Source organism: Periplaneta americana, chromosome 16 (genome assembly GCF_040183065.1).
Source record: "Periplaneta americana isolate PAMFEO1 chromosome 16, P.americana_PAMFEO1_priV1, whole genome shotgun sequence".
In the NCBI taxonomy this organism is placed as follows: Eukaryota; Metazoa; Arthropoda; class Insecta; order Blattodea; family Blattidae; genus Periplaneta; species Periplaneta americana.
In genome coordinates, this window is record NC_091132.1 from 22,256,214 (window position 1) to 22,271,291 (window position 15,078).

Here is a 15,078-nt window from a genome sequence, read left to right on the forward strand (position 1 = left end):
AATACCGGTACTCAGAGTACAATGCTGTAGCCTATGTTCTTGCACCGAAAGACGATTTCTTGAGAATTTGATTTTTAAGTGTTTGCGCTGCATTAGTTGCATACTGTGTTCAAATATGGCATTCAAGGAAAAAAAGGAAGATATTCAAAAATATTCAAAGCTCTGGAAGACAAATTCGTTGCAAATCAAAATTTCAGGTATAACTCCCTGTAAAGTTGATTTGAATAATTTCGAGGGAAAAATTGTTCCGGGGCCGGGCATCGAACCCGGGACCTTTGGTTTAACGTACCAACGCTCTACCAACTGAGCTACCCAGGAACCGGCCGGCCCGGCCCCAGAACAATTTTTCCCTCGAAATTATTCAAATCAACTTTACAGGGAGTTATACCTGAAATATTGATTTGCATAATACACGTCACTGTTGGTTAACAGAAAACCACAATTTAAGTCACACGGAGTTAGTATGTACTCGAAGTTGGTTGCTTGACGGTTGTCAGCCCACTTTGAGGTATGTGGATATAGAGGGAAAAATTGGATCAGTGTCGGGTAGAGTTCCCGGGTAGCTCAGTTGGTAGAGCGTTGGTACGTTAAACCAAAGGTCCCGGGTTCGATGCCCGGCCCCGGAACAATTTTTCCCTCGAAATTATACAAATTCATTGTTGAAAAGTAAGTTAATATTTTGTATCGACTTAACATGTACTATGTTACAGAGTTGATATTTACTCGTATACGTAAAAAAAAAAAAAAAAAAAAAATGATTTAATTCCAATGTGTAAGGATTTTTAATTATTAAAATAACGGTACGTATCCTTGAAATTGCTTCATAAATAAATTGATAGGCCTAAAAATAGCAATACAAAATCATATATTATTTTAAATTAATGATTAATTAATTTGTCTTTCTCATAATTCGTCCTCGCATTACGATTGGTTGACTCCTTATCCATCGGGACAACAATGTGTTGCGTTTTGCAAGTATTGCCACAGTACATTGAAAGTTCATAACACTTGCACCTTGCACTGAGAGCCGACGTTTACTCGGGCAAGCGGACAGTTTAAAACTAAAAATGTTATTCTTAGTTCACGTGACTGGCAATTGTTGCTTATAATATTTAATAGAAAATGAAATCTAATTAAGGAAACATAAAAAATATAAAATAAATGAAAATCAGTTGTATCAAAAGCATAAATTTTGTTTAACTCCATTTTACTGCAGACAGTATTGCGTAGGCCATGACATAAGAGAGACAGGGACGTCGCTAGGGGGTGCGAAAGAGTGCGCAAGCACTCCATAAAAAATCGGAGCACCCCTTTCCGCACCCCAAAGGGCAATTTATTAACAAAATAATGGGCATAAATTATTTTGAAGAACTAAAACAAACAATTTCTTGGATGTGAAAAAACTATGTCCCATAGTGTATCGTAATGGATGTGATGAATAACAATAATAATAATAATAATAATAATAATAATAATAATAATAATAATAAACAGATATATAGTATGCGCGCAAGTGCATGAAAGAACATTTTGGATTTTTTATGTACCACATTTTTACAGCTCACACCCCCCTTGCTCTAATCCTGGCGACGTCACTGAAGAGAGACATGGAGAACACGTGTGCAAGCGACGACTGGCGGGAGAGAGCGTCATAATATGATAGGAGTAATAAAGAGAGCAAGTGAGGAAACATTCTTGCAGGATGCAATAACGGCCGAAGAGAGGATTCATAATTACTGTATAATATTCATTGTTCAATTACACAACACAGTACTTTCACTATAATTAATTTTGAAAATAAATTCTAATGACGTAGTTTAGAAAAACACCCCAAAAATCCCCCCCCTGGAAAAGTTTTTCCCCCAATTTGGGGGAAAAAACCCCCCAAGTTGGCAACACTGATTCCATACAGGTCACATGATCTAATGCTTGCGCCGACTCGAGGTCAAGCTTGGTCGACAGACCGTTAACGATGGGAGGGAAGAAAGAGGGGGAACTTCATTTGAACGATATCTCAGTTTTGGTATTGATTTACAGACAACAATAATAATAATTATTATATCACATGCATATCATGTTGTGGATGCTCAATGCGCGATGAACATTTTGGAATGGGACGAGAGGGTAAAGTGAATCCTTTTGCTTTCGCTTTCGATAGGTAGGTCCGGTCGATAGCATATCACTTGGGTGAAGGGGAGGGAGTTCTGATTCTAAGACCAATTCTTTAAGTTTCTGATTTAAAACCAAAAGACAGTTGCAGGGCATGATGATTCATCATGACTGTTCGAACCGTCGATGATTAGGCCAACACTAACTACCGCCTGTAAGTCCTCGAACAGACAAGCGAAAATGAGAGCAGATTTCGTTCAAGGTTATTTGCTGCAGTACAACTGGTGACGAGAAAGTACAGTCATACTCGAAATGAAGCTTAAGGTAGCGTTTTTCAAGCTTTTTCAATTTAACTGCTTGTATAAAAAAATGCATTGTTGAAAATCAAATTGGATGTGTTTATTATTTATTACTATGAATAGTAACTACAACTCTCAGTTACATCTCCAATATGATATATCGTCAACAATACTACAGCGTGAGTATAAATGACTTCATTGATTACGAAAATTATTTGTGGACAAACGACTTAACGTAAAAAATTGTTAAATATACGAGTGTCTGAAGAAACTCTCCAAGTTTTTAAACATACCTTATTGGTGCTCGATATGGGCCTCTCTTGTGACCCTGCAGACATCAAGCCGGTAGTCCAATTCGTCCCACACACGGCTAAGTGTATCCATATCGATTGCAGCGATGATGTTAATGATGCGGGCGCTTAGCTCTGGCAGATTTTCCGGTAATGGAGGTACACAAACAGAGTCTTTAACATACCCCCACAGGTAGAAGTCACACGGTGTTAAGTCAGGGGAACGTGGAGGCCAGGAAAAGAGCTGCATGTCGTCTTTGTCGTTGCACTTTCCAAGTCAAAGGTGTACGGCCCTTTCTTTTTTCTCGGACCCACCGTGTCAGGACATGTTAGAAGAGTGGCTGATGCCACAGCTGGAGAGTGATAGTGCTGATTTCATATATCAACAAAATGGTGCTTCACCTCACTTCCACAACGAAGTCCGGACATTACTGAATGACCGATTGCCAAACAGATGGATTGGTCGCGTTTCACCCAGAGCTGAAACTGGCCCAGAAATTGTGCACTGAACTACCTTGAGTACAATCTGACATGCTTGCATGTAAGAATATAAAACAGTCTCTAAGCAGAGAGTGCTGTAAAGACATTTCTATTAATCCAACTTCGACTATCCAACTACTAACAACTTACTTGGTAGGTATAAGACGTTAGTACATAATTCCTATGTAACAGAAGCTAACTATGATGGTCTAACTCTTCTTTTTGCAACTCATTAGAACCTGCACCTACTGATAAGAAGTGATACCGTGTTCCTAGACAGCATTTTTACAGTTTGTCCAATTATGTTCATGCAATTATTTACCATTATGGGACCTGTAAGAAAGGCCCTAGACAAGAGTAATAAACTAATCAGTAAGCTGAAGACATTGCCTACAATGCCTATCTCTTCTTTTCATCATAAAACATGAGAATTTAATTAATATTTGAGGAGAAAAATTCGCTTCAGCGCCAGGGATCGAACCCGGGTCCTTGGTTTTACGTACCAAGTGCTCTGAGCACTGAGCTACGCCGAATCCAATCCACAGCACCGGACCGAACCCTTCTCTTTCAATGTTTCCCTTTGTGGCCTGACTCCAAGTTAGGCATATATGTTGACGTATATGTGCAATGTCAACTGCAACTGCCATAATTGTCAATATTACAGATATTATTCTGTTGGACAAATTACTTACTTACAAATGGCTTTTAAGGAACCTGAAGGTTCATTGCCGCCCTCACATAAGCCCGCCATCGGTCCCTATCCTGTGCAAGATTAATCCAGTCTATCATCACACCTCACCTCCCTCAAATCCATTTTAATATTATCCTCCCATCTACGTCTCGGCCTCCCTAAAGGTCTTTTTCCCTCCGGTCTCCCAACTAACACTCTATATGCATTTCTGGATTCGCCCATACGTGCTACATGCCCTACCCATCTCAAACGTCTGGATTTTAAGTTCCTAATTATGTTAGGTGAAAAATACAATGCGTGAAGTTCTGTGTTGTGTAACTTTCTCCATTCTCCTGTAACTTCATCCCGCTTAGCCCCAAATAGTTTTCCTAAGCACCTTATTCTCAAACACCCTTAACCTATGTTCCTCTCTCAGAGTGAGAGTCCAAGTTTCACAACCATACAGAAGAACCGGTAATATAACTGTTTTATAAATTCTAACTTTCAGATTTTTGGACAGCAGACTGGATGATAAGAGCTTCTCAACAGAATAATAACATGCATTTCCCATATTTATTCTGCGTTTAATTTCCTCCCGAGTGTCATTTATATTTGTTACTGTTGCTCCAAGATATTTGAATGTTTCCACCTCTTCGAAGGATAAATCTCCAATTTTTATATTTCCATTTCGTACAATATTCTGGTCACGAGATATAATCATATACTTGGACAAATTAATAAATCTATAATGAGAATTTAAGTTAAAAATTCATTTCAGGTCAGCATTAAATGAAAGGCGTATATTAGTGTCTATAAACGTTTATTTTAAACTTCACTGCCTTTTTTTTTGTTTATATTGCCTATTTAAGTGCTTACCATAACAGCATTACGGAAAAACAGTCTTCGAATTTACAAATTTCTCATTATAGGTGAAATAGTACTAACACAGTAGAACCTCGATTATCTGTGGTACTGAAGAAGATAGACTGAACAGTTAATCTAAAAAGTAGGATAATCCATACAACAAAAGATTTTCATAAATAAGCTACAATTTCGTAATTTCCTTCGTGGTCTTGTGTTTAACATGCTAAGTAATGAATCAGAACTTAAGTTCAGTTGTCAACGATGTGTTTTTAAGGACCAAGGGAACTCCTTGTGATAGTTGTGTGGTTAAGTTGCGCACAGTTGTAACATAAATATCGAATTCTGATGCGATATGAGCCACAGTTTCTTCCTCAAACCTCTCAATTATTTGAAAATTTTTTCAATATTAGCACAACACATTTTTTTGACACCTATGCGAGACATTTTGCACAAAAGTATACAATATGGCCACTCCAATAGTAAAGATAAGGCCTGAATGCTAAACAGGTTGGAAGTTCATGGGGTAATTTCTTTCAAAGCATGTAGAGACTATTTTAGAAGTTGGGAAAAACACCCCCTTCCACAAGTAACTGCTTGTTGCCAGCAACGAAAGCATTCCTACTACATACTGTGTAAGAATAAAGAAGATTTGCAATTAATATCCCTCTGAAGAAAACATTATGTACTAACATAACTTACAGCACTTCATTTTTTCTACATGAAAAAAATTAGAAGCTAGAAAAAGACAGTCAGATAGTCCACCAATCAGTTAATAGAGTGATGGAACAGATAATCAGGGTTCTACTCAGTGGCGGTTTCTCGGGGGAGGGAAGGGAGGAACATCCTCCTCACATTTTTCTTCTTTTGAAAGTAAATATCAAATTAAATATATGCCTTGAAATTCGAGGAAGGTTCGATAATTTTTAAGTTCACAGCTATAAGAAAACCTCGGTTGATCGAGTTTTAAATGACGCGCACTCATGTGCCGCTAGAAAACTGTGAGAAAGATGCGAGATTGTTTGTGTAGAGGAAAGCAAATCCAGCATTAACACACATAGACAACAGCGCACTAGCGGCCAGAGAAAGAAGCAGCGTCTTAAAGCAACCGAATGAACAGTAAGGGAGGAGATCCTCCTCTGAATCAGCGCATGGGCGGGAAATAGAAACCAACTGGTCTTGCAGCAAACTCGCTACCGCTGCCATCTAACGATGCTGCATTCAACCAAACTATAACACATCTAGGAGGAGGCACAATATAACAGTTTTAACGCAAAGCTATGAAAGACACCATATAAACTTTTTTAAACTCATAAATCAAAATATATTATTCATTGCATTTTATATAAGCTACTACTCATGGTTTGAAACTTTCGAGGATATCTGAAAGCTGAAGTTAGATTTATATAAAACAAAGAGGAAGTAGTTCTATGTTAGTATCACAGATCTTTTTGGCCCCTGAAATTCACTTCCATTCATTGTCTACTAGATAGGACAACAGCCAAGTTGTCAGTTTTGTACAAATATATTTGAAATTGAAAGTACTCCAAACTACATTATTTTTAACACAAAAAAATTAATCGGCCACCTGCAGCTTTGAGCAATAATGGTAGTACGACTTTACAAGAACTGACATTCTTCAAAAGCATGTGATACTGAACTTGTAAAATGTACATGTGGCAACACAGACCATATGAGTGGGTGCAGTGTTCTCACTTTCATAATAGATTATTTCTCATTCGCACTTCCGTAAAATGGTTCTGGTTATATGTTAGAGCTAGTCTCTACCAACACGTGTGATGCTGTAGTGTGTGCTAAAAATGCTGCGAATTTGTGATTTCCTTGTAATTGTTAATTTGTGCAATTATCCACCAATGAATGTTAGTGAAAACATATTTGGACAATTTAGGAAACTCAGATTACAAGATTATCGCTATATGAAAGAGAAGGCCAATCCTAACACTACCTGGTGTTACATGTATGCATGTAGGCTAATTTGTAGCATGTTTCTCTCAAGAAGGTGTCATTTTGCGCTGTTAACTTCTTTCCTCCTCTTAAAAAATATGCAGGAGCCGCCACTGATTCTACTGTATTAATGCTAGATGGAGTAATTTGGTCGACGACAATCGTGAATGTCACCAAGCCAAGAATCAGTTTTTATTGAGTAACATTTCATGTGTGTTATTTTCAAACTATAAATTCATTTGAACAATGTGTATAATAGTTTACATCAGAAAAGGGGATCTTTTAAATCTCAAATCTCTTTCTTCATGTTCAATTGTGGTCTGCATTGGAATACACTCCAGTAATAGATTGTTATTCTTGCATTTTCAAATAGCTTATATCCAATTTTAGTTTCTAGCAAAGTAGTAGTTCAGCAGAATGCAGACACAAATACTATCTAAAGAATTACTGTATAAACAGTGAATTTAGAAATTTATGTGCAATAGCCGCAGGTGACATCAACAGATATACAGTAAAACCTCGATAAGATGCGCCCACTTATTACGCTTTTTTTGTCTGGTCCCTGCACATTTCATATATAACGCCTTTATAAAATACCCCGTTTGTTGCGCTCAAGTCCCGCATAATACGCTGTTTTTGTGGGATATTTTCGATGTAATTTTCAGCAATGTACTGTAACAGCAATGAAACATCTTGGTCACTGAACTCACTGGTGCCATTAACCTGAAAAGTATTGGTATTCGACCCTTTACCTGCACATTTAAACCTTCATACTTCATACCTTAGTATACCCTACCCTCGAGTTACGCTCTCTTATTCGACTCCTTACCTGCGCGCTTAAAGCCTACATACAGTTACAATACCTCACCCTCTTGCTAACCCTCTCTCTCAAACAACATACCTCACTCGGCCATAATAAAATTCTGGAAATTTTTGCTGGGCAGTTTGTTATCCTTTAGTGTATTGAAGTGTCTGTGAATGTGATTACAATGAGTGTTAAACGAAAAGCGCTTTCTGTGTCGGAAAAATTTGAAATCTTACGAAAGTACGATGAGAACAGTACTCTTACTCAGAAACAACTCTCTGATTCATTAGGAATCCCATTATTGATATTAAGAACGATAATAAAAAAATCGTGACTCAATCACTACAATTGCGACGTCGTCGGGAGGATATAATCACAGGAAACTGAAGTGTGGTAAACACGAGGACTTGGAGAACACATACACGGCAAACAACTATAAATTACTTTTTTTCCGAAAGAATTAAGTACAGTACATATTGTAAATGTCATTGACGTACAGTACAGTAATTACATAATGGAGTAATACTATATTACCTTTCATGGATCATGTATTTCAATAAAGAAATATGCTAATAGATACTGTATACGTCAAAATTAGTATACCCGCCTAATACGCGGTCCTGGTTAATACGCGGTTTACACCCGGTCCCTTGAACAGCGTCTTATTGGGGTTTTACTGTAGTAACTTCATTCAAATACAGGGAGTTCCTATGCAGACCGGTCCCACACCAAGCTCTAGCTAACAAAAGCTGTTGGGAGGTGGAAAGTGGTCATATGCCAATATATGTATAGATCCATACATGCTTCCATATGCAGAGCTGTCTCACTCCAGTCTCCACTGCTAAACTTCCTCAGGATGGGCCCTCCACTCTACCATCATACAAAGCGGACTACCTGGGGCCATCTGCACAAAAAAGCTCTGTACTGTCCCATTATCTTCTGTGAAGTTAAGGGATCATTCTTAGTTAAGAAAAATAACTGATACAAGGCTTCAGTTTACAACAGAAAACTTTGATAAATAATGATATGTGATTCTTGTTTGCTAATGCTCTGATTTTGGATTTCTTCCGTATTCCATCCAGCATTCCAATAGTACTTCAATAAATATCGATATTGTAACACACTGTAACATGGCTGCAGAGAGTTAATTTAGGATGTCAAGGTTTGGTATGTTTTTAATGGGGTTCCATTTTCAATTATTTGTAATATTAAATCATTCATTAAAATTCAGCATCAAAACAGACCACCTATAAGTGCCCATTTTTATCATTTTTTGTAGGCTGCCTATTTCGTATTTTTAGTGCCTAAATGTCCTCAGCTTGGTTATTACAGAAAATTCATTGTAAGGGTTGGAAGTCATAATGTCCAAGGGAATGTCTAAGCCAAAATATTCGAGGAAAAAAAAAAAAAAAAAAAAAAAAAAAAAAAAAAAAAAAAAAAATGAAGTCAAAAGAAAAATGTTCTAGATCTAAACAGTCCAGAGCCTAGAGATAATTTATACAAATAATTTCAACACCTTACTGACGTAGGCAATATCGATTACTGTTATCCATTTATATAGTAATCATTTCTCATCATTGGCTTCGGAAATTGAAGACTTAAAAATCACAGAAAAATGACCTTAAATTTCTGAGGAGAGGGAGAAGCATTGCAATTAAAAATTATAATAATTTAGTCAGTGTTCTGCCCAATGGCAGGTCTTTCACTGCAAACCCAGCATTCTCCAATCCTTCCTATTTTCTGCCTTCACTATTCCTTCCAGTGCATCCTTCAGTAGACAGTTCCTTCTCAGCCAGCGATCCAACCAATTTCTTTTCCTCTTCCTGGACCTTCCGTTAAGAATTGATTAATGTATTTGTTAAAAATTATTGCGATTAAGTAATTATATCACTAATAACATTGTATTACTATTTACGAATTTGGTATGCAAGTTTCATAATTTTATACGTTAAACCAAAATGAAATATTCTGATTGAAATTAATATACCTCTTATTAGAGTTGTTAATAAGAGGATTTTTGTTGGTCATTAGAGTCAGCTTCAGCATCATTTTTTCTTCACTCACTCTTTTCAACACAGCTTCATTTCTTATTCTGTCTGTCCATTTCATACATTCCATTCTTCTCCATATTCACATTTCAAATGCTTATATTCGCTTCTCTTAACTTTGTCGTAATGTCCATGTTCCTGCCTCATACAATGCCACACTCCATACAAAGCACTTCACTAGTCTTCCTTAGTTCCTTTTCCAGAGGTCCACAAAATATTAATAGATTATTATTAAAGATTTTAATAAAATAATAATAATAATAATAATAATAATAATAATAATAATAAAAATTATTATTTTCTCCGAAATCACACCAATGCACATTTAAATATTAGGAGGAAGTGAAATTCCTAGACAGGTACCTCTTACTCAGCATTAGCAGTAAAGAGCTATCACCATTTATAGGGTCTCGGGTTTGAAGGATCGCTAGTTCCTTTACTTTTGGAATTTTTACGTCTTCACTTGTGAGATACAATATGCTGACTGTGGGCACTGTGGCTGCAGTACTTGTTCTGTTGCATTGAATTGGAGGAAGCACGTAACACACGTAATCAGGAGTCAAAGATAATGCAGCGATAAGGAAAATTTCTGTATGACGCTATCAAATTGCATAAGCAATTTGCAGCAAGTTCTCTAATATGGGCAACTACACCATAAAGTCCATTGAAAAGCAGGAAAGCGCAAAAATGCAACAAGAAGTGGAACATTTCCTTATTAAAAAACAATAGATAATAAAAGACCGAAAAAAATACAAAATAAAAGGTTCGTGTTGAAATGAAACGAGTTTATACTGCATTCTGCATTGTCTGTGATGTCTCAGAAAAAGATATTACATCAACTTCCAAGACCTACTCATCATGCACCAAATTATAGTCACAAGAAAATAAACATTTAAAACACATACGTGCACAGGCAGTCGACTGCCGATAATTCACTGTAATTGACGAGAAATGTTCATTTTTTCCTTATTTTAGATTGCAAATTTCTACAAAGAGGGATGAAGAGAGCATAAATCGAGTAAAAACGGGAATGATATTACTTCATCCTCCCCCCAAAAAAGATCTCGAATTATTGGGAGTTGACTGTATGTATGCGTCTTATATCAGTAACACAAACTGTACAGAGAAAAATTTAGAGTAATGTTTTAAGGAGTTGAACAGTTTAGTTCAGAGCAAATAAAACTGCTACATTTTGGAATTCACATATACTGGTTTGCTCAGAAGTGAAGAAGGTTATAATATGTGTCTGAGAAGAATAATTTTATTCTGACCAATTCTTTACTTTTCCTAAGGCATCATAGTGTTAAGAGGTGTGGAGGATGAAGAATTGTTGGCCAGCATGCGTGATCATAACTCTGCAAAAGAAACTGTAAACAGGGCACAGAAGTAAACTATCCAATATGCAGTCACTGCAAGAATTCATTCATACACTGAAACTATTAGGCCGGGTGTACACAGAATCAGACGTGACGTGGCGAGGTGCGACATTTTGCTTTACAACGCCTTGTGACAATTGATTTGCTGGCTGTGTGGATTTGAAAAACTGGCCTAGGTAGAAAATGGCGTCAATGAAAGAGAACTGTCTATATGAGAAATTCTATTGTATTTGGTTATTATTTCCTAAGGATGTCTGATATGCCTAAAAATCTATAGAATTGAAAGAATCTTAAGATTAAATACTACTAACGTCATTTTGTATGTTTATGACTACTTCACAATTCGCAATAAAGAAAAATAATATATTAAATCAATAATGAGTGATAGTATAGAGCAGAGAAGTAGGCCTATTACAAATTATTATTATTATCATCAATATTATTATTCACCCAGTGCTTTCATGTCATTTGCAATTTCTCACATATTTTTAGAAACCATATTATTGTCGTGATTTTGTTTCAAAGATTTTTATAGAACATATAATATTTCCTGTACCAAAACAACTAATTTATCTGCATCGAGTCCCATTATGAATAACATGCACGACACAACAACAGGAACAACTGGATAATACCCACGGCAGAGCAATGTCGATAGTCGATGTTACTTGCTGGCCACTAGTCACCAGGCCATACCGAGCCGTGCCAAACAAAACACAATCGAAATGATGGTAGTAAAATTCGCGACTATATTCTTAAATAATTCACTGCATTAGTCAAGTGCAAGACTTCTGGCTTCTGTTGCATTCAAACAATTATAAAATACGATAATTTGGTCCAGGGAGCATCCGCTTTTGATGCAAAGATAATTTGTTTGGCTTGTTTCTTAAATAAAATTACGAAATGGCGTTCCTGTGCTTAACATTTAATAAAAAAAGAAATATAGCAAAACTGTTTTATCTCGAGACTCTCATCTAAGTCACGTAATAAGTCATATATTTGCGCAAATATACTTTTGTAGCTAACAGTGGTGCTATCTCTCAGTAATGTTCAGAACGAAGGAGGCAGAGAGAGAAAAGAAACAAATTTCTCCCTCCAACGACGCCACACACCAACGTCGTATTCTTATGTTGGCGAGATTGTGTATTTACTTAAATTTGGTGCTAAACATAACAGCACGGTTCAAAGGTACCGTGGGAATTCTCCAGTTTAGCGCACAACAATATAGTACTTGTAGATAGTGAAAGCATGAAATCATAGCCACTACTAACACATGTGCAGTACGCTGCAGCTATCAGATATTTTCCTCGCGACGAACTTCAAGCAGTCATTCAATGTTGTCTCTTCGTGTTTTCTCGCGACTGTCGTGCCACATCTGATTCTGTGTGCACCACATAATAAGACATCAATGAGAGACAAGTACTATGAGACAAAATGTTGCGTCACACTGCATCTGATTCTGTGTCACCCGGCTTTAGCGGTGAGCACTTCTTAATTTTTGACTCAGACAAAGGGGACATGCAAAGAATACTTACATTCTCAACACCAAGAAATATAGAACATCCTGTTCGCAGACAGCACCTTTGGAACTGTGCAGACGATGTTTGTGCAGCTGATTGCTGTACACGCTAGAGTGAGTTTACAAGCTTTCCCATTGGTTTGGTACTATAGTCCCGTCGCTCTTATTTCCGGCAGCCAATCACGTTGCAAGTCGGCTACATTTAAACATGTGCATCTTGTCATTCGCTGTTGATTTCGTCATGGACTTCCTAAGGCTCTATAGATACCGGGTATATTCGTCCGCTATTTTCGTTCTTTCCTTGCCGTTTGCAGCAAGCAGGCGAGAATTTACAACAGTACAAATTTTAATTCTGCGCTCTTTTAGATGTATTTGTTAATAATAATAATAATAATAATAATAATAATAATAATAATAATAGAATCAAGGGTAACATTCGACTTAGAGCCATGCAGCTGGATACTCTGGTAATTAAACCTTCAACAAACAGTGCAACATTTGATCCACATACATTAAACATTATAGTCAACAATTGATTTCGTTAGGTATTCAAAAGCTATCTCAACATTCACTTAGCTATTTATTTTTAAGTTTCTCACATTAAACAATATAACAAGAACGTAATCGACAGCTTGAATTTTTTTCCGGCAGCGAGTCCCACAAAGCGCGGGGCCTGGGGTGACCGTCCCACTTGCCCCGCCGAAGGGCCGGCCTTTCTATGAGAGTCCACAGTTCTAACAGACCTAAGTTGTTACTCTGCAAACTGAGGTCCGCGCATATGTTACTCCCAGTAACTGGGAAATTAGTACAGTACAGATTTCGAATAGGAATCACTTTTAAAAGTAATTCTTTCTAAACATTTCTCTCGCTTTAACTCCCATCTAAAGTTAAAAATAGAAAAACTTTTGAAGGTGCCAATGTCTATTTTGAACATGACACTTCGAAGTTAGTAATTTTTTTTCCCTTCCCAAAAAACATTTTGATTTCGAATTTTTTCTATGCTTTTCTTAGATATTTATCTATCAAACCTAAAATTTACAATGCGATTATCATAGGTGCTACGATGTGATAATGTTTAACGGTGCGGAAAATAGCGTCGTCTGCTAACCGCAACTGGAAATGAAAGAACTAAAATGGCGAACGATTATATGTACCTACTCTTACTAGGACGTAAGCAAAGAGGCGGAGGCACGCCGGAAATAACAGCGACGTGACTATAGATGCGCGAAAAACAGAGGCCACATATTTCAGAATCAACTAAGAGCTTAAGAAACTCTTTACAGCTGAATCCCATCAATGTGATGATGGATTTTGAAACTGCAAATATGAATGCAATGAAGCACTTCTTTGTTGGCACCATTGTGAGAATTATGCAGAAACAGAATTAAGCAGGATCTTGGAGAGGCATACCTCGACCATGAGCATCCTGAGGTACAACACTCCACGGAGATTATGGCATTACAGTGTCATTCGTCCTGTTAGATGAGGTTTAAGATACTTTTTTGTGGAGTATACGATGGTGTACCAGGAAATATTTTTCAATTTGCACACTATTTTGACCACACATTTCTATGCGGACGAAGATATGTTGGGAGGAAAAGACCTGTTCCACCTCATGCCCCTCCTCCTTGTATGAAATGTCTACAACTCTGTCATAACTGGAGGAGAGCGAATTGATACAACAGAGTGGGAAGCATTTCATTCTAAATAAGAGTTTTAGGTGAGCTCAATGTATTCATACGATAATGAAAGTTACATAATCCAAATTCATTCCAGGTACATAAAGCAAAAAGTACATCACAAACCAAAGACGAATTGAAGTGATTGTGGGACAATACAATGTAGAGTGCACAAGTTTTAACAGGAGGTTCTTTATATGAAACAGAACCAAAACTTCTAATGAAATATTTTTCTACAACGCATATTCAACCAATAAAAAAATAAACTGTGTGGAAAGTTTCATTGCTGATGTTTTCATATCTCCAAAATTTTGAAGTTTATGAATGTCAGAATAAATATTAAAAAGATGAACAAATTTTTGGCTGTGTCTTTTTTGCATAACGTGAACCGTTTATTCACAAATTGTCACGTACAATACCAATGGTTTAGTTACACAGATAATAGATAATAAAATTTGAGCATTAATTTTTGAATGAACGGTTCACTTTATGCAAAGAAAGTTCAACTTTTTAATATCTATCGCGACATTCATTGTAAACCTTAAAATTTTAAAGAGAGATGAAAACATCAACAACGAAACTTTCCACACAATTTATTTTTTATTGGTTGAACTATGCGCTGTAGAAAAATATTTCATTAGAAGTATTGATCCTATTTTATACAAAGAAGCTCCTGTTAAAATTTGGGCACTGAAACTCCTAACTCTCTGTACATAAAGAAGAAAATAACATAAAAGCTTACTGAACATTCAGATCAATTCAAGAATGACAACGAAGATGGATAGATTGTAAAATGCTAATATCCTAAAGATCAAATATTAATTTTATTTTGTACATATTTATTACTAAATAAATTGCACTTCAAATACCCGTATATCTACATCTGTCATTGCTTGGACATTTTTGTCTTGAACTATTCAGTTACTTTGGAAATTTTTTTAATCATTTGATTTGGTTCAATAATTTTTTGACAATTT